The 21,866-nt window shown below is 40.9% G+C and overlaps 1 protein-coding gene across 1 annotated transcript in view; it reads right to left on the bottom strand.

Moving 5' to 3' along the window:
* G3BP1 (G3BP stress granule assembly factor 1) overlaps positions 1–9,899 on the bottom strand; it is a 28,308-nt gene extending 18,409 nt beyond the window's left edge. Inside the window, exon 1 of the mRNA XM_010987273.3 lies at positions 9,662–9,899. The gene's annotated coding sequence lies outside the window, so the exon portion shown is untranslated. The remainder of the gene's footprint in view (positions 1–9,661) is intronic.
* Positions 9,900–21,866: the final 11,967 nt, after the last annotated feature.

Below are 21,866 nucleotides of genomic sequence, written 5' to 3'. Positions count from 1 at the left end.
GGACAGAAAATACGTTTTCAAATTTCCCTTAAAATTTTTTTCAAGAAATACTGAAAAGGTCCTACATTAGGGGAAGGGGAAAGAAAGAACAGTTCTTGGCCTCAAGAAGTAAACAAGGCCACTTAGAAATACTTAAGGAATTAAAAGAAAAAAATACTTAAGGAAGCCCCTTAATGCTAAATGGAGAGGATCAAATCTGTATACAAGACACTTTTGATTAAAAGCAAGTGTGCTGAAATTTTTTAAAAAGGGGAGGAGAGGATAGAGCTCAGTGGTAGAACACATGCGTAGCAAAGAATTAAAATGTTTAAAATTTTTAAATAAATAAATAAATCTAATTACTTCCCCCCAAAAAGCTTACACAAAAAAAGCATTAAAAAAAAAAGATGCGTGGACATAGCTAGCTCAGTGGTAAATCATGTGCCCAGCATGCACAAGGTCCTAGGTTCAATCCCCATTACTGCTCTTTTTAAATAAATAAAATTAAGAAAAAAGCACTTAAAAAAAAAATACTTGAAGCAAAGATAGTAAACATGACCTTCAGTTTACCAGTTCTAACCGAACTGATAAATCCAAGACCAGTAAAGTATGGCAAATGAACTTTGAAACCAAGTATTCTATTTTAAAGCAGTAAATGAGTACTTGACACGCAACAAAGGGAAACCTCCAAATTTCTTTGATAAGTTCTCACTGGGGAAAATTCTAATACCATTCACTGCTTGTGCTCCTGAGCTAGTAATAATCTGGTGCAACGTAAAAACTGAGAACACTGACCACTCCTGGTTGGTTGTTGGTTTTTGGTTTCTTGGGGGGAGGGGGGGATGAAAGGGGAATTCTGTATGAAACAGTCCATACAAAAATTACTACATAAAAACCACAAGGTGTAAATACATACAACATAAGGTATAAGAACATATATAAACATAATGAATAAAAGTATTCATTGTTGCACTATAGCTGTGTTATAGGAAATTATATTGTTTCATGTAATAGATATAGAATATTTTTAATGCGATACTATGTAGCTATTAAAGAGAAAAAATGTATAGACCTCTGAATTGCTGGAATGTCCTGTGATGAACATACATTACTTTCAGAATAAAATAAAAACACAGCAAAGGGTACCAGGTCCAATAATTAATGGTATGTTACCCTACATATTTTACCTCTTAAAAGGAAATGATCTTTAAAAATTCTTTTAGTTTGTAATTCCATAAATTTACTCCACTCTGACTTTAATTAGTACAAACTCGGTACTTCAAAAGATCTGAGGACCACAGAACATCTCTGTGTTTACTAGCAGCAGATATAGATGGTCCAATTTCAACTTTTTCATGGTGCAGGAAGTTTCCATCTGGTTACTTTCTCCCAACTTTCAGGGCTAAGGTCTAAGAGCTAAGCCAACTCCTAAAAAGCTCTGGTTTCATCTTTAAATTTGTCTTACAACATCTATTTACTTTGTTTTTTAAAAGGATTATATCAGAATATTTTCTGAAGTTTTCCAATTTTAGGAAAGATTTGCTTTTGGCCTTAATACTGTAAGCTTTCCAACAGCATCATTTTGTGATGATCTTAGGGTCCATCAAAGCAAACAAAAGCATGACTAACGTACTTTACAGAATAGGAAAGCAAAGTTTGAGGCAACAGAATTGTTATTAGTTACCTACAAGAAGAATTTAATTTTTATACTTTTCTTACTATATTTGTAAACCACACATCAGTGAGTGCTATCCTAAAAAAAATATACACAGAAATGTCAACATCACAGATTAACATAATCACGGATTTATTTTTCACTAGTTGACCCTGATTTGTGAAATACTCCCTTAACTTTCAAAATATCCACTTAATCTCAAATTACTAGATTGCATGGCAACTTAAAAAAAAAATTCCACATCAATAATTTCGCTGGAACGCAGAGAAATGTCAAAGGTGCTTCTTTTAACTGAGCCTAAAAAAGCCTTGAGCATTTATGTTCCAAGAGCAGGGACATATGAACACCAACTATAATCCACCTGAATTTTTAACTAGTACAGCCTACTCTTTCTAATGAAATCGAAATAGCAAAATGTCTTAACTCAAGATCTCGAAGTACCCATTGTAAATTAAAAACCACAGCATCATACTATAAGAGATTAGTATCCAGAATGGATACAGAATGCCCAAACAGATCACTAAAATAATAACCTAAGAGAAAAACAAAGGAAATGGAATAGGCAATTCTCAGGAAAGTACACAGGCAATAAAACTAAGTAACTAACAAAATGTATATTAAAACTTAGTTCTCACAGGAGATCGCCCAAAATATTAAAATGTCAAAAGACAGATACATACACAAGAGAAACTCACTCATTTGCACACAAGACGTAAACAGAGAAATTAAGTGCCACTCTATTTCTAAAACCTAAAACAGGTAACAACCCACATGTCCATCAAATGGGAAATGGATTAAGCTGCGGTTTATTCACGTCATGGAAACTTCTGTAATCATATAGGCATTTAAAAGACTGAAAAGTGGTACAATAATTATGCCAGGTTAACTGGACTGAATTAGGACTGTTCCTGGGAAACAAGACATAAGTCACCCTATTTATAGCAGTCATAAAGTCGGCATGAACTAGATCTCAAAAACAAAGTCAGTTGCCAAATATGTACTGTATGATAGCTTTTAAATGTTTTAAGTTTTTAGTATATACAAAATAATACCAGCTATTGTTCATAGATGCATATATTATTTTAAAAATAGTCTGGATGTAAAAATATACAAATAGAGCCATGCAACAGAATAAATATACTGACATAAATGGACAACTGATTTCCAACAAAAATGCATACAATTAAGTAGAAAAAGGGTAGTCTTTTTAACAAATGGTGCTGGAACAACTGCATATCCATATACAGAAATAAACAGAACTTCAATTCAGGCCTCATGGTATATTAAAATTTAACTCAATGCTTTTAGGTAAAACCTAAAACCATAAAACAAGTAAAGAAAATTTGCATGACCTTGAGTCATTTTTAGACTCAACACCAAAAACATGATCTGTAAGAGAACAGACTGATAATGTGAATGTCATCAAAATTAAAACGTTTTGCTCTGCAAAAGATACTAAGAGAAATGAAAAGGCAAAGCACATTTGGAATAAATATTTGCAAAGCAATGAGCAAAAGAGACACTTCATCTAAGAAATTACTCGAATACCAAATAAGCACATGAAAAAGGATGAACTTCAACATCATTAGTAATCATAGAAATGCAAATTAAAACCACAATAAGGTACCACTACACACCTGTCAGCATGACTAAAACTAAAAAAGGCTGACCATACAGTGCTGGCCAGGATCTTGAGGAAATGGAACCCTAAAACACTGCTGGTAGGAAATGTAAAATGGTACAACCACTTTTTCAGGCAGTTAAGTTTCTTAAAGCTTTATTTGTAATAGCGAAAAGCTGAAACAAACCAATATCCATCAACTGGTGAAGGGATAAACAAATTGTGGTATATTTACAGAACAGCACTATTCAGCAATTTTTTTTATTAAAGTACATGTTGTATGATCCATTTACATAACAATTATAGAAAATGTAAACTGGTTTTCAGTGACAGAAAGCAGATAAGGGATTCTTGGGGGCAGAAGAGGAGGGTGAGTGGATAGTAGAGGGGATTTCGCAAAGGGGTGTGAGAAAACTTCTGGGGTGATAGGCCTTTTCACTGTCTTGATTGTGACAGTTTCATAGGTATCAACAATGCCAAAAGCTATCAGTCTGTACACTTAAAATACGTGCAGTTTATTGTATGTCAGCTATATCTCAATGAAGCCATTTAAAAAAATTTTTAACCCACATGTGAAACAGCTCGGAAAGACAAAAGATTGTCTCAGTGGAAGAGAAAGGAATGGAAACCTGCATAGAAAAAAAATTCAAACTTAAGAGTGATGCAAAATGTTAACAGTCAATTCTGAGTACAATGGTATTTAAAGGGTCTTTTTACTCTAATAATTTATCAGAAACACTAAGGAAAAATAAACAGCAAGGGTTTTTGTGTACTAATATAAGTACATAGTAAACTGTTGTAAATTTTGTAGAAAGGTTATGCTATGTAGTATTCAAACATTTGAAATTTGGTTTAATTACCAGTGAAATTAATGTTTTCCCAGAACCAGAAAAACTGATACTGAAACCAGTGTCTGTGCTCAGAGCAAGAGCAGTATAACCATCACTGGATCTACTACTGTTCAATCTGTTCTCCAGACTCCTCACATTTACCACCTGTCACCTCCCTTCAAAACCCTTCCTGACAACTCCTTGGAGAAATGGTTCATTCTAGGGCTTGGACAGGCAAAATACAAGATGAGTCTAAAGTATCTGATAAAGAAAGATAATGCTTAATTAAAAAAAACCAACAACAAAAAACCTTGGGGAACATCAAAAGGACACAAGAGCCAAAACTGGAACATTTCAAGCAATAAAACAGTAAGTAAAAAAGCAAAAATAAGTTAGGAAAACACTGGATTACAACCCCAAAGAATATCCATAAGCCCATGCTGATATAAATAACTAAAAAAATAAAAACAAATAAATAATGGGTAAATAGTCCTAATAATATGGGAAGATAAAGTCTTAATAAGACTAATAAAATAATAAAATATAACAGGAAGAGACAAATCTTTCTTACGGAAGAATTCCAAACGATGTAGAAGGAAGAAGGGAAATAAAGGATCATCATGAGAACACAACAATCACAGTGGCAAGCAAGACCCATCAATAAATGCTCAATAAGGGGGGAAACTTGAGAGAAACACAATATTTGCATAAGTTCAAAGTGTTCCCACCAAATGCTTAATAACAATAGTGGGAGCTTTAATACAGGTCCACAAATTCAAATATTCTCCTCCCTTGGTAACTAGCTTCTAATAAAAAGAATATGCAAAGGAAAAACATACTAACCTGGTAGATACCACTTTAATCAAGTGGTCAAGGTTAAATTCAACCAGAAACATTATGTGTCCCATGTGTGGTAAGAAGGTTAAGTCACCTCTGTGGTATTCTTCCCAATAATCCATAACCTCAGTTTACTCAACACCAAGTATACCCAAATTGAGGTCAAGGGTCAAGGTCATTAAAGACAAAGAAGTACAAGAAACTGTCACAGATCAGAGAGAAACTAGAGACGTGAGGTCTAACTGTAATGTGGTATCTTGGATTGGATCCCGGAATAGAAAAACGACATCAGTGGAAAAACTAAGGAAATCCAAGTAAGGTCAATGCTTCAGTTAACAGTATTTTATCAATGTTAATTTATTTTTGATAAATGTACCATGATTTTGTAAGATGTTAACATTAGGGAAGTTGTGTGAAGGATATACAAGATATGTATTACAACTCCTCTGTAAATTGAAAATTACCTCAAAAACAAGTTTCTTCGAAAGAAAAAAATTCAAGACAAGAATTGGGAAACTTAACAATTCACTAACTTTTTTGGTTTCTAGCATCCCTTCCAAAGTTAAAAGCTAGTCAGGTTAATAAGCAACAATCAGTCTTTTCTCACCAAGATAAATACTTTATAGTCAATACAAATTCCTCAACTATGAAATTCCTTAAAAACATGAATTTTCCATCCTTTAGATCCCATAAAGCATAGGCGGACACATGTCAGGAATCCCTAAGAGCAAGCTCAAGAGTCCACAAACATTGGGTATGAGTGAGGCACAGTGTACAAAACCTGGAAGGGCAGGTAGGTGTCACTCATGGCTTCGAAGATTCTGGAACCCTCAAAGTTTTTTGAATAAGGAAACCTCTACCACATAGCTGTCTATGTTCCTAACTTGGTATACCACATGCTTTACAAAACAGGTTAGACAATTATTTGGGTTTCAGGGCAACAGTTCTTACAAATAAAGATGTGTGAAAGCACTTTAAAAATACATAAAAGGCCATGCAAAGACACAATGACACTGCTACAAAGCCACTTAAGTTAGTAGCCACCGGGAAGACATCCCTACTAAGTGGAAGTGTGTCCCATCCAAGAAATCAGCTTTCTTCTCTGAACCCTCTCTAATAATTTATTTTTTATCAAATACCTGCAATACAGCATACAGGCTAAATAGCTAAGCAACACGACATGACAAACTGGCCAGATGGCAGAACTGGAAATCTATCACTTAAAGTCATCTGAAAATCTGATTTTATTTACAAAGGCCACACCCTAGAAGAAAACTTTTAAACTACACTCTGCTTTTATAAAGCTCCTCCTTCCCATTCTTCATATGCAGATTATTCCTAACTCTTATCATCTGGCTTGCAATTCATCTCTCCAACCAAGGCCAGGGTGTCCAGTATTAAAAAAAATAAACAGAAAGCTGATTTCTGAGATTTAAAAACATAACCTAGTTAACCACCACAGTGTCATCACCTACTATAAGTGAGATTACAGTTGCCGAATCTAAATTTAACTCCATGGCTGGAAGGATAGTATTGTACTAAAGGTTTTTCCCACTAGCTGTTAAAACTGACTAGCCAGGAGAGGAAAAAAAAGCTTTTTCTTTTCTCACTTACCTATTTTAACTATTATCTCCCTTTGTAAAGTCAGTAAGTTTTGTCCAGGGCAGTCTTCCTCCAACCTCTTTCTTTCTCTTCAGTAATGCTTTGGCAATTCTAGGTCTTTGATGGTTCCATATAAATTTTATTATGATTTGTTCTAGTTCTGTGAAATATGTCCTAGGTAATTTGATAGGGATTGCATTAAATTTGTAGATTGCCTTGGGCAGTGTGACCATTTTAACAATATTGATTCCAGGGCAATCTTAAAGCACAATTAAATGAATATGCAATGCATATTTGAATTCTAAAATATTTAAAAAAAAAATCCAATGACAAAATGTTTAAAGATCAAGAAGGTAATTTTATTAAACTGGCAAAAAGAAAAAGAAACATTGGTTTAGGACACACATTCAGGCTTTATACTAAATGTCATCTTTTAAAATTGTCCCATCCATCCTAAGAACCACACACAATTCACAAACCTATAAAAATTTGAAACTAATCTCTGCTCTCTACTTTCCAGGTGAAATACTAAAACAAGTTAAAGTAAAAATGAAAAATAATGTAAATTACAAAAAACTGCTGCAAAGTAGGTCACCAACAAACATTACCAAATCTCCTGATGTTCCTTTAACAGACTGTCAGCTGAGAACAGCCAACCAAAGTGAGTTAAATAAAGAACAAAGAACTGCCTACTTTTCTACCAGTTAGAAGATACAAAAGCTGAGACTGAAAGGACTTAACAACAAAAGTAATTCCTAGCTTGGGTGGGTGGCAGACAAACCTTATATTATCACTATTTGCTTCATTTCATTTGTTCTTGATAAATGAATGCATAAGAGATCAACTGGGCTACCAATCTGTGAAAAACCAGTTTTCACATTCCTACCCAACTGATAATCACTAGCTTGAAGCCAAGAACAGTAGTTTTTAAAATATCTTAAGGGGAAACTAAACTTCCCTCAATGCATAAGGAACTTTCATTCTGATATATTTTACCTCAAGGAATAATTAGTTGGACTCAAACTTAACAGTTTAAATGTAGGTCATAAAATCAGCATTTTAACATTTAACTTAAAATGCTAATTCAATACTTAACTGGTATCTAAACACAGGTAACTGGAACTGCCACAGGAAGGCAAGTTCCAAGGAAAACAATGTTATATTCTAAAGTAATTTGTTATTCATGGTAACACCAACAAAGAATTTTTCCAAAAAATATTTTTATCTTTTATCTGCAGCTACTTTCTGTTAAGAAATATGGAAATCACTGGGTAAATGGAAACGCAAGTATTAAGCTTCCTCATACCTTTTTAATTTACTTACAAGGATGTAAATTATGTGTTCCCTCTGGCTGCAAAAAAATTCTTAAAGACCAAACCTAAAAAGTATCTGTATACATAAAATAAATTTCTTTAAAAAAAAAAGAAAGAAAAAAGGCTGAAAGCCATTCCAATCAAAGTTAATTCAGAGAGCTAGCCCCAAAACTTTCACTGCCATCTGAGCTCAAATAGAGACACTTGTGATGCAAAGTAATGATACAGCTCTGCAACACAGGAACATTTATTATTTCATTAAACCTTTAAAAATCTCAAGTATAACTAACTAGAAATACTTAAACTCAAGTCTTGGAAGGTGTATTCCACGTTTGCATGTAACAGGAGCATATACAAATGCTAAATGTATCTATGTAGACATCCAGAGAAGATCCCAACTCTACAATGGTTAAGACTTCCGAGCCCATCTCAAGCACCCGTAATTCACCTAGCTTAGGCTCCAGGGAGTCAAATTTATACTATAACTGGGCACCATGCTTTCTACTCCAATTTCAAATTTTAACTTATACATGTTGCCAGATACGAAACCATCGCTATGCAACCTTATTTTCTTCAACTGTAAAACGAGGAAGTTGAACTATTTTCTTGAAGGTCTCTCTCAAAAGTCTACTCTAATCAAAAAGAAGAAGAAAAAAGATTCAAGATCCAGTATCAGAGCCTGACTTCCTGCTGGCGGGAATTTCCCATCATCAGGCTCTAAGTTTCCAATTTGACGAGGAACACTGTGCAGGTTCACTTACGCTTAATCATTTTACTCTATACTTTTCCCAGAAGGTTTCAGGAAAGCCCATCCATCAGCTCTCTGTAGGAATACCTGTAGAAAGGAAGCCCTAACGATTTCTTTGCCTTTGTTATAATCGCACGACCAGCTCTCGTCTCCCTGGAAGCCCACAACTAGTCCCAAGTACGAACGCCGCGCAGTCAGTCTTCCAAGGTTAATACTGTCCCCCGAGACTAGTGCTCTTGGGGGCGAAGGTGCCCTAGAGCCGCACAGGGCGCTGGAACAAAAAATAAAACAGGCTCGGGGACTAGGAGTCAAGTGACCTGGGTTCAAACAAATACCTGCCCTTAAGATGTGTGTGCCTTTGACCATGTCACTCCACCTCTGGGCCTTCGAGTCCGCTGTAAGAGGGAATAACCGTACCTACCTTACCGGGGCGTTGGAGGAGGAAAGGAGAGGCACTCAAGTCGCTCAGCACAGTGCCTGGCACACAGCGAGGGCTTAGAAAAATGTTAATTATTACCATCACTCCAAACCCATGACCTCGCTGCTCCCCTTTTACTCCCTGTGAAACCTAGGAGCAGCACTTCTTCCCGAGTGGAGAAATTCTCAGTCCACTTTCACGTCCTCCCCACCCCTCACCCCAATAAAAGCCTCCTCTGGTTTGGGCTAACCTGGAGCACCCGACAGGGGAGGAAGATCTTGGCTGGCCCCTGGCGGGAGGAAGGGGGGGGCCGGAAAAGCTGGCGAGCAGCCGCGCGGGGCCCCAAGCCCCCGAGATCACCCTGGGCCCGGGCGGCGGCCGCGGCTCGCTCTCGCCCCGCGTGGCCGTTGGGCGCGGCACGCGCACGCGGCGGACATGGCCCCGCGCGCCGGCCGGGATGGGGGGCGGGGGGCGCAGAGCCTCCGCGCGCCCGTGCGCCCGCCGCGCGCGCCTGCGGCCGTTGGGCGGGGAGGGGGGGCGCGCCTCGTACGGTCACCGCTCGGACTTCTCCGCCCTCACCACCGCCCCAGCTCGTCCTCGTCCCGGGGCCGCCCAACCTCGCCCACACCCCGGCGTACCTGCACGGCTGAGCGGGAGAGGAACAAGCGCTGCTCCACGGCACGGGAGAAGGTAGAAACCCCTCACGCAAACGCGTCCGCACACACGCGTGCTCCGTCGCCGGGCTATATAACGACGATTCAGCCTAACTTGTTGCGGCCAGGTCGGGCATACTGGTGGCCAATCCCGACTGCGTCCTCTGGACTCTTCGAGCAGCAATTGGGTACTGACTCAGGATGAAGGCGTGGCTCTTGATTGGCTTTGACTCATGCCTATGAGACTGTGAGGAGCTCGTTTCCCTAGTAACGGATTGGCAGGTAGGGGGACCAATAACAAAAGGTACTGTAGGAAGGAAGGTGGGAAGTTCTTTGACCGATATCCACAGTAGCCAATAAGTGCATGGAACCGCTCCCATTCGTTAAAACGTCTTCCTCTGGGCGGAGATCCGTTTTCCAGGCAGGAGCGGTTGCTCCACAAGGTGGGGCCCGTGTACTTTGGGGAAGTAAACCCCAAGCAGCTAGGAGGTGGGGGCCAGGGTGGCCAAGGGATCCCCCGGCCAATCGCAACGCGGGAAGAGCTGATTGACGCTGGGGTTGGACTGTACCGAGGGGACCAAGCGCCCCGGCCGCCGTGCCCTCTGGGGCGGTTCTGAGGCACTCCTGGCCCGGGTTTCTGTCCATTTTCCTTTCTTTTCTTCCCTTGTTGGGTGCGGCCCCTGAGGCCCCCTCTCCCGCCTTTTCCCGCACAGTTTGGTACCAGGAGAACCAGTTGGCAGTTTCCCGTTGCTCGGGTTTTTTTTTTTTTCCTTCTTATTCCAACTTTTTTCAATTAGCGTGCGGCCGCCTAAGGGCACTTGCTGGCTCTCACGATTAGTCAGCACTATTGTTGGACAACTGTTCGAGGAAAGCCACAGGAGAAAGTGACTCCCGCTGTGTACCTGAGATATTGTAAAAGGGTCGCACGTGAAGTGTTGAGTTTGAGAATACCAATTTGTAGCCTGCTCTTCTCGGCAAGTGCTCTGCAGGTCGGCTCGTGGGTGTTCACCTAGGAACCGTAGTTTGTAAATTCTCCCATCGGCTTGGGCCTTCTTGCAGCAGCCTGTGCGTCACCACCATTGTCATGCAGATTTCTAAGTGCTGTGGGTGCGGGGGCTTATTTCTTCAAGTCATCCCATCTTAAAAAATGGAGCTTGTCAAACTCCTATATGGACACCCCAAAGCTTTCCCGAAACAGTTCAGGGGCTAAGGGGCGCTCCAGCCTGGTCCGGTTCACGTCTCTTAGGGTTTCCTTGGGCCCTCTGTTGGTCACCACGAGCATTTGATATGGAAATACAGGGACAAGCCTCGATTCCTTCTCTTTCCAGGCATGTGACCCTGCAGGAGGGGCTCTGGTTAAATTTTACAGGTTTGGGGATGAAGCACGTGGAGCCCCTCTGTTGGGGGCGAAGGGGCGCAGGCAACATCCTGGTGCGACCCCGGTGCGTCCCCAGGAGCGAAGTGGGAGCGTCCCTCTCCGCTACCCCCAACCCCTCACCCCAGCCTCACTCCCGCCTCAATCCCGTATGGCACTCGCTTTTTCAGCATTTATTGAGCTCCAGGGGCTGGGGTCATGATCAAGACGCTGTCCCTGCCCGCTGTCACTCATGCAACAAACCTGGGCGCTGTGCTGAGACCTCTCAAAACTGCGGAACGAGGGTTTGGGGCTATGAGGGCACCAGAGGGAACCCGGCTCAGAGGAGAGAAGCCGCTAAAGGTTTTCCGGAGTAAAGAACCTGTACGATCCTGTTAGCAACGCTAAGCAATTTGGACTTTATTCTGAGGGCGGTGGAGAGCCCCTGAAAGGTTTCTTAAAGGGTCAACTAAAAAATTTGCATTTTACAAGATGACTTTCCAAATTGAAAAGCTAATAAGAGCAGATTGGCAAACCTTCAAATGCACAGCTTGGTAGTCTTAATCACATTTGGAGGGAATTTTAAGTGATACAGCTCTTTTTTGTAAAGTTGTTTGGCAATTTCTGTTAAAATTGTGTATAGCCCCCTGCTTCCTTGATAGCTACATTTCTTTACCAAGAGGCACGTACTGTGTGTATTACAGCATTGTTAGCTTTGTTAGAAATTTTTTTAAAACTGAAAACATAATTGCTTATCAATTTGCAAACTGATTTAACTGGTGATATGCACATAGTATAGAATACTATGCAGCAGTTTAAAAAGAATGAGGTGGAACTATATAGGTAATGGGCCAGTTTCCAGTTGTTAATTGAGTTGTTAACTTAAAAAAATCAAGTTCAACAAAAACATATAGCGAATTCCTATTTATGTTAAAAACAAAAAACAAAAATCCTGATTTCTATATGTTAAAATGGGTATGTGAGTGCATAGGAAAAGTTCTAAATTTAAAACACAGTCATTCCCCCCTCGGGATTCCCCCCGGTTGGGAGTGATAAAGTTAATGCATTATCTGAAAGTGTTACAATGAGACTGTGTTCATGTACTGTGTTGTGTAATGAGAGGCAGGAAGAAAAGAAGGAAGAGGAAATGGATGATCAGAGGGCGAATGGGGACAGGATCCCTCAGGTGGCTGTTGACTGTCTTCCACAGGAGAGAGCAAGTTGGCATCCTCCTGTGGTCATGTTACATGAAAACGGTTCACCTCTTGGTGGGTATCTAGCCAAAAGACACAACCAAGCCAACGCGGGAGAAGGAAAGATTACTTGCAGCATGTAAAGAGAACACCAGAGATCTTTTCTCAAAGCAGTGTCTCCCCGAACAGCAAAACGGGAAGTTTTAGGCTAAGGGTACTTGCACATTCATGAAAGGGCTTGAGCAGAGGAGAATTCAGCGTAGAATCGGGGCAAAGGTTGATAGAGCCCCAGTCTTAGTTGACTGTAGTCAGTCAGGAAGGTCAACATCATCATTCATCCTCCACCTGGGTGGGGGCCTTAGTTCCTGCAGAATTCAAAAATATAGTATTATGTATATCCTTTGACGAGGAACTAGGACTCTACTCTGTCACAGTACTACTTTTTGACTGCCTTCTTTGTGTTCCTGCATTCCTTTGTTCCCTTAAGATCACTGACCTGTTCAAGGGCAAGCATCGTAGCCAGGCTTAGATCACAAAATGGCTTAGGTCAAAAATGGGTTCTCTCGTGTGAAAAAAAGCCATTCCTGGTTCTCTTTCTCCAGAAACTCCCTAACCTATCTGCTTGCAGTCGTTTCCCCACTCAGATCACAAACCCTGGGGACCAAGATGCTAGATATTTAGACAATGTTCAGTGAGTAATTTACCACCATGGAATAGTCTGAAACATTGGCTCTCAAGGTTGGGGAGGTGGAGATTTTGCCCCTAGGAGACACGTGATCTTTTCACAACCTGGTAGAGGGGCTACGGGCTTGTGGATGGAGGCCGGGGACTCACAGGAGAGCCCCCATGACCAGGCAGGCCAAAAAGTCAATAGTACCAGTGTTGAGAAACCCTGGTCGAGTTACCTAAGGCAGAGTCCCTGACCTTCTATGGGTCTTTCTACTGCCAACCAAAATCTGCAAACCCCTCCAGTATACTACTTTACCCTTCTCTTTCTGCCAGGTCTCCCCAAAGCTCTGAAAATCAGGGTGGAAAGAAGTATGGGCAAGACCCCAGGAAATACAGTTTTGTGGGGAGAGTGCAAAGATGGTGTGACACATAAGGAATGATCCTAAAAATATCATCTGAATGAGTGTTTCCCAAACACAGCTAATCATTCGGAAACGGTTATTACAAATATATGCTTATATGTATCTTTAACTGTTAAACTCCTACCTATGAACAAAAACCTAGTGTAATAATATTCATTGTAGCACAACCTGTAGTAGAGACAGGAAGTAACCCAAATGTCCAGCTATAGGACTGGGTGATTACAATGCTACCATACAAGACACTCTTACAGTGGACTGTCATGCAACCATAGAGAAAATGAGGTGGATCTATGTGTATGGTTATAAAGATCTCCAAGGGATATCAATAAATGAAGATGGGAAAAATGAAAAAGGAGGGACATCATAGGGCGATTATTTTTATTAAGATATACTGTATTGTCATAGTTATGTATGCACATTCCTGTATGGTTCTGCTGTATATGCACAGGTTATATTTGGAAGGAGAAACTATTAATGATTGCTGTTAATGACTGCTAACAGGGACGTGAAATTGGGCCAGGGTAGGAGAAAGGCTTAGTTTTCATTCATTCACATTACCCTTTAGTAGTGTATAATTTCTTTAAATATGTGCATGTATTTTTCAAAAATTTAATGTCAAGTATAGCTTTTAATAGTGATATGAGGAATCACGCACATGGAAACTTTGATCTGAAAACAAACAGGATGGGATACACATTACTCCTTTACGAGGGGTTTTAAAAATGAGGCATCAGAGTTTTAATCTGCCTCCCTCCAAGACTGCTAACCTCTTTTCTTTAGCTCTTTACCTTACAAAAATCATACAAAGATCCAAAGAGACCTTTTTCTGGCTTAGAAATGCATGCCTAATTGGATCCCTCCCTCCTGCAGCATTGACTGCCTGCAAATACATCACCTCTTCATACTCTGATCGTAAGCCAGGCACCTTGCTAACGTTCTCTACAAAGATCATCTCATTTAACATTCACAACAACACTATTCCCCATGTCTCAGAAACAGGCTCAGAGATGTTAAGCAACTTGTCCAAGGTCACACAGTGAGGGCTAGAAACTAGGACTCTCTCACTTCCAGTCTATGTTCTTTTACCCACTCATCAGTACTGCCCAGGGAAAGACAATACAGCCCAAGTAGAGAAAAGGGCACGGACGCCCTCCTCAGAAAACCTGAGAGGCTGGGATTTTCTTTCCTTTTCTCAGGCATGGCACTAGGTATTGCTGCATAGACAGCTTTCCAGGCAGTTTGAGAGTTCTGGAATCCATAGCAAATCCTGGTAATCTGCAGCCAAAGCTCTTTGCAAAAGAGCACACTCTGGTACTACCTACAGACCTAGGCGTCTTCCCTTCCTGTGGCTTAGAAGAGGGACAGAAACTTGAAGTTCAAATAACATTGCAAGTACCAAGCACCTACTACGTGATAGGCATGGTGCTCTATGCAAAGTGTGTGAGTCCCTCTTCACACAAACTCTGCAAAGTATTAACTCAGTTTTACAGCAGTAGAAACCATGGCTCAGAAAGGTTAAATGACTGGCCCAAGGTCATGAAGCTTAAAAGTGGCATAGCTGGTATTCAAATTCAGATTAATATCATTCTAAACCCAAAGCCAAATAAGGAAGAAAGGAACAGTAAAAAAATATATATGATAGGGCATCTAATCCTCAAACTGCTCAGTTCAACACAAGGAGACCGAGTCAAAAAGAAGTTAAATAACTGTTCACTCATCAAATTGTGAAAATGATAATTTGCTAAAATCAAATGTTGGTGCACGGGTGGTTCAATGGTAGAATCTCACCTGCCACCTGGGAGGCCTCAGGTTCGATTCCTGAACTGTGCAGCAACCACCGTCCCCTTTCGTAAAAAAAAAAATATATATATATATACATATATATATATATAGAGAGAGAGAGAGAGAGAGAGAGAGAGAGAGAGAAAGAGGGAGGGAGGGAGAGACAGGGGTGTGGAAAAATAGTTATTCTCATATACTACTAGTAGAGAATATAAGCTGGCATAGCCATTCTGAGGGCTATTTGAAAGCATCTGTTAAAATTAAAATCCATACACCCTATGACCCAGAAATTCTACTTTTTTATATCCACTCTGAAGAAACACTCCCACATGCATACAGTGAGCAAAGAGGTTCTTTATAGCATTGTTTGTAATACTGAAGAGTAATCTAAACATTAATAAAAGAATATCTAAATTTACAATAGTATATCCATACTAGAGCATTTTATGTAGTAATTTTAAAGCTTAAGCTAGTTTATATGTGTATATATGTGTGTATTTATATACCCATATGTTCACATTTTTAAAGTATACATTATAATATTATATAGTATAAATACCCAAAGCATATTAATTTAAAAAAGCATCTTGCAAATTATCTACAGTATGTCATATATGCTTAAAAAATACCAACACCTATTATTTGCATGTGTTTATCAGTGTTTGTAAATGCATAGGGAAGTATCGGGAAAGATGGACAGCAATCTGACAGTAATTACTACCTCCGTGGAAGACAGTGCCAGAAGGGTTTGAAGGAGACTTTTACTTTGTATTATTTTAAAGTTTTTGTTACATTAAGAAACTTTTCGTTTATTACATGATTTAAATAATAACTTGTCGGAACCCTCAGAGTAGCTTCTGAGTGCTTTTAGGTACCAGGCACTGACCTGAGTATTTTGTGAGCCTTGTCTTATTTCTCACAACAGCACTATGAAGGTAGGTCTAATTATTATCTTTATTTTACAGGGAAAGAAACCGAGGTTTGGAAGGTTAACTGTCCAGAACAGTCAAGAATTGAACACAGGTTTGTCTGGACTGTCTCACTGAACACAGCTTTAAATCTTGGAAGCCTACAGTTGTCTGGTAGAGAATAAAGGAGCATGAGGATGGACAGACATCCTCTGACTTTTTGATGCAGTGCTGGGAGTCCGCTAAGGTGGGCTGGGGACAGTGGTGGCCCAAAGAGCTCATGTCTTGTCTAAAGAGTCCCAGGCAGTCACTAGTGTTGTTTTCTGACATTGCTGTTTGTCCTTCTCCAGGTGCCTGGCAGGGTTATACCTTCCTGCCTCCTTTAAAGATACACATGACCATGTGCTCTGCTTTGACCAAAACGACACAAGCAGAAGTGACACAGATCTCCAGGCAGTCTTTGGAGCTGGTGATTATTTGCTGAGGTCTTCCCTCCCCACCCCTCCCCCAAAATTCATTGTTGCCCCCTATGGATAATCTCCCTTGACCTGGATCCCTGGACAAAAACAGTTTGCACAGAGCCATTCCTCTAAGATGGCCAACCTGTGATGGGCATATGGCATGAGGGAGACAGAAACCTGTTGTTTGAAGCCATTTAGGCCTGGGGACTATTTGTTACCACAGCATTACCTGGCCTATCCTGCCAATTACAGATGGGTTTCCAGATCTTCCAGTTTTTCAGGAGATAATCAAAACCAGGGTCATCATATGACATCACTCAGTGTTTTTTTTTAAAACATTTTATTAGCGATATAAAAATGTTTTGCTCCCACTTAAAAAAATGCAATGAAGTATTCTTTCTAAGTGGACTATAACTGAGTTCATTCCTTTTGTCAACTTTATTTGGAATTTTAATTTTTTAAATGCTTTTTTTAGTTCTTGTAAAAAAAAGAAGCAACAAATTTTACATGCCATTCTACAAAGAGATTTTTTTTTAATTGTGGTAAAATATACAGAGCGTAAAATTTACCACTCTAACCATTGTGAAGTACACAATTCAGTGGCACAAAGTACATTCACAATGTTGTACAACCACACTCAGCATTCTTACATGTGGTCAACTACTCCAAAAATATTTTGAACCCTTTAGGACCTGAATAAGGTATGTCTACAGGCCAGATCCACCAATTTGCAACTCTGCTGGATGCTCTGCTCTCTCTCCCAAGCCTGCAGCCCAAGCTCCCTTGGCTTTGCAGCCCTCTCTTCTCATGCCTAGGTTTCTCTGAAGGTCCTTTAAGCCCTAGCCTTTGATCCTAGGCTAAGGGTTCCTCAGTGGATAAAGCAGTGAAGCAGCTACTGCATACCTGGATTATAACACAGAAAATAGACACTTGGTCTCCTGGCGGGAGTAGGCAGCAGCTATAAAGGCCTTTCTTTGCAAAGCTTAACCCCAGCATCCACCAAAGGGTCACTCCAGTAGGTGGGGTCCAGAGGTACGGTATCCCTGGAGGAAGGTACCAGGCACTGTCTGAGAACCCACCACTACACATGACCATAGTCTATACAATCCTATCCTCGTAACAACAGCCAGAAAGGGCCCATTTCCCAGGCCTGCTGGTTTAGTGATGAAATCACTTACCCAGGCTGTCAAGGCTAGTAATGAGACTGCTGGGCAGTCTGGAACTTGGAATTCCTGCACTCTGCTTTTTAAAAATGTTTCCCCATGATTCTTTTCATACATATTCGTTATAGAAGGCATGACAAAGAAAAGATTTAAAAAGAAAACAAAACTCACCTAAATATTGGAGCAAGTAAGAATAATACACAGAGGTCTGGAGAGAGGAAAGTGTAGCTGATAAAACTTCTCTGAGAGGCAATCTGGCTATATCAAAATTTAAAATGAACACCCATCCCACATGTAGGAATTTATTCTACACAAAATGTTAAGCAAAGATGTGTGTGTATGGATTGTCTGTACATCATCGTTTTCAGCATTAACAGATTGGAAGCAACCTATAAGTCCATTGGTGGGAAACTGTATCAGGAATGTGTCAGCGGCAAGTAACAAACAGGAAGTCTGAGTAGCAGTAGCTGAAATAAAAGGTGGGCTTGCATTTCTGACCTGACAAGTCTGGAGGCAAGCTGAGGGTGGCACCGGTTCAGCAAGCACACAGTCAGAACCAGCATCTCTGTGATGCTCTTGGCATTTCCCTCCTGGTTGCTCTAGACATCATACCAGCATTCTAGGCGGGGAGGGGAAAGGAGTAATATCTGTTCCCTTTATAAGGAAAGCGAGAGCCTTTCGAGAAGCCTCCCAGCGGACTCCTGCTTTTGATTTATTGGCCTAAGTCATATCGTATGGGCATATTTGGCTGCAAGAGAAGATGGGAAAGCAAGTATTCAGGGATTCCAGCCTCTACAGTAACTAGAGTAAAAAGACTGGAAATGAGTCCTGGATCAACCAACCAAAGGTTTCTGCCATAGGGACTGGTTAAATAAGTTATAAATAAGTACAACTGAATAATAGAACACAACGTAGTGCTAAAAAGAATGAAGGTAGGGGAGGGATAAACCAGGAGTATGGGATTAATGGATGCCCACTACCATATATAAAATAGATAAACAATGAGGATTTACTGTATAGCACAGGGAACTGTATTCAATATCTTATAATAAACTAGAATGGAAAAGACTAAAACAAGGAACATATGTATTAGGATATATACATACCTGAATCACTTTGCTGTGTACCTGAAACTAACAATATTGTAAATCAACTCTACTTCAATTAAAAAACAGATTAAAAAACAAAAAGAATGAAGGTGATTGATCTGTACTACTAAAGAATAATCTCTAAGATATTTTGTAAAGTGAGAAAAGCAGGGTGCAAAACTGTGTATAGTATGTCTTTTGTTTAAAAAAGGGGATTAGGGTAGGATGGAGACTGACTTTTTCCCTGTGTATCCTTCTGTGCTATTTGAAATTTTAAAAACAATATGTTGGGATTTTGCCTGTAATCCTGCAACCCACCAAGATAACTTCTAGTAACATTTGCTGTAGTTCATTTCAGGCTTATTTTTATGTCAATAAATGGAATCGATGTATACATTCATATATAGGAACTATAATCCTGTACATTTCCCTCTCTTCTTTGATAGGTACTCATTTGTTATCTCTAATGAGTTTTCATAATGCTGCTTCTCGTTAAAGTGTGCTCTCTCTGCTTAACCCACTCCTCCTCAATTCTCTGAGCTAGTCTCTCTTCCTCTGCCTTTCCTTTACTCCTCCTCTGCCCCCCGCAGTGATCTTGCTTTCCGCAGCTCCAGTGTACAGATGTTTCCAGGGCTACCTTCACTGGTCTCTCTCTCTCCCTCCGCGCCTCCCTAATTTAGAAAGTGCCTGGCAGGTAGGGATGGGGTGGAGGGTTAACGTGTGCATTTTGCCAGTAGGGGGAGACCCCGTGTCAGGGGGCCAGCAGAGATCCTAGCAAATTAGAAGACTTCTAATATTTTTTGATGCCTACCTTGTGCCAAGCAATATGCTAGGGAGTTTGCATACGTTACCTTATTTATTCCTCCAAACAATACTTCAGAGTGGGTTTCTTTGAGGGAACTCTAAGCCCTGGAACAGTCATGGTATATGCCCATTGTCTCGGCATCATTATTAATGGCATCCTCTTTCACCCTCTAAAGGTTCAGATAAAAAACTGTACAGTTATCTTATCTATCCCCTTTTATAATTGAGGCTGTAGAGGCTTAGAGAGGTAAAGTTATTTGTCCAAGGTTATACAGCTGGCAAATGATAGGGCTAAGATTCAAACTCTGGTCTACACGGCTCTGCTGTGGACTGAAATGTGTTTCCCCCAAAATTCATGGTTGACACCCTAAACCCCCAATGTGACTGCGTTTGGAGACAGGGCCTATGAGGAAGTGATAATGGTTAAATGAGGTCTTAAGAATGGGGCTCTAATTCGATAGAGCTGGTGCTCTTTATAAGAGGAGAAGGAGATACCAGAGCTAGCTGGCTCTACCCTGGGAGAACACAGCAAGAAGGCAGCTATCTGCCAGCCAGGAAGAGAACTCTCACCAGAAACCAAATCAGCTGGCACCGTGATCTTGGACTTCTGTCTCTAGAACCATGAGAAATGTGAGAAATAACTTTCTGTTGCTTAAGTCACCCAGTCAATGATACTTTCTCATGGCAGCCTGTGCAGGTAGAGATGGGCTGTAATATCCATGCCCCTTCCACTCACCATGCTGGTGGGCCTAGTCATCCAGGGCCAGTGTGAGTCCACGACTGGTCCACACCTAGACTTAACCCTTCTATTTTGTTTTCCTTGAACTTGGGCCAAGGGTGGAATCACGATCTTCTTCTCTAAATTGAAGTAGGCAACTCGTCACTTCCTGAATCAGTCTGGGTCCAAACAGGAGAGAGAAACCACACCATAATTTGAATAAGGAGAATTTAAAGGCTGTAACGGGGCTATAGTAATGAGGGATTAGTATGAAGTAAAGAGAACTCAAGAATATAGGAGTAGCAGATACGGGGAGCAGCCACTGCTGACAGCATTAAATAGTAAAATGGAGTGGCCAAAGAAGAATCCTGCACCTCACACACCCAGGCCAAGATCCAAGCCTTGTGGCTTACTGAATGGCAGGGGAGTGGCTATGGTGCCATGCTGGTGGAACTTGCTAGAAATTCATCCTCTAGGCTGGAAAACTGCCCTCTAGGATGCTGGAGAAAGCTGCTCACAGAGAATCATCTCACTGGACTTACTGTGCTATGAAAGCATGTAAGCTGGGCAGGTATTGGGAGAAGGTGCTGGGTGCTGGTCCCTGTATACCTGGCCTCGTGTCAGGGAAGCTGTCCTCAGAAGGGCGCAGAGGCCAATCACAGGTACTGCAAGAGCCGGGAGAGTGAGCATGCTGGAATCCGAAAGGAAAACCTTTCCTCCTCCAGTGTCTCTCCAGAGCCTTTACTGGCAAAGTTTACCATCCTGCCATCAGGCAAAGGAAAAACATTGTTTCAAAGGTCAAGATTTTCACAAGCAGGCACAAAGGATGAATTGGAGCTAAGAGACAGTAAATCAACAACCAGCACACTTTCTCAAAAGGATTCCATGTATTAAGACTATAGTTTTCTTCAATGAGTGGTTCTCCAAACTAGGAGGAGGAGGGGGACTAAAAGTATACCTGGATATTAGGGGACAGCGCATCTAGGGAGAAGCTAAAAATCTGAGTTTTTAGTAAGCTTCCCAAGTAGTTCTATTGACGAGAGATTTTTTTCTTTTCTTTGACGAAAGACTTTTCAAACTACTAAGACGGACCCCCCCACCCCCCAAAAAAAGTCCTTGGATATTCCAAGGACAGAACCATCCTGGTACTGTGTCTGTGTGTGTGTGTGTGTGTGTGTCTGAAGTTCTGCATCTTGGTATGCCTGTTTTTCTAAGTGTCCTAGAGCATCTCTGCCTCCTTTTGCCTTCACTCATGGCCGTGGGTCTCAAGTGTAGCTTCATTTCTCCATCTCTCTCTGTGCCTGCCTCTCAGTCTTAATATCTCTGCCTCCCCAGCAATACCCTCTCGTGTCTTTCAACTCTTGCATGCTATTCCCTCTGCCTCCCTCCTTCCCAAATAGCCCCTATTCCGTCTTCAGATGAATGAGTACTTTCCCCCTTTAATTTCCTCCTCTCTTCATGAACCGCCCCCACTCCCTCCGTTCTGAGTTAGAGATCCTTTCTATGCTCCCATGACACAGCTCTTTTAACACTGCATTATCATTGCCTGCGTCCCTGGCTCCCTACTAGGCTGTATCTTTCCACTACTGCACCCTGGATGCCTAGTACAGTGCCGGCCCATGGCTGGT

The sequence above is a fragment of the Camelus dromedarius genome, chromosome 3 (genome assembly GCF_036321535.1).
Source record: "Camelus dromedarius isolate mCamDro1 chromosome 3, mCamDro1.pat, whole genome shotgun sequence".
In the NCBI taxonomy this organism is placed as follows: Eukaryota; Metazoa; Chordata; class Mammalia; order Artiodactyla; family Camelidae; genus Camelus; species Camelus dromedarius.
This window is presented reverse-complemented; position numbering and strand designations above follow the sequence as displayed.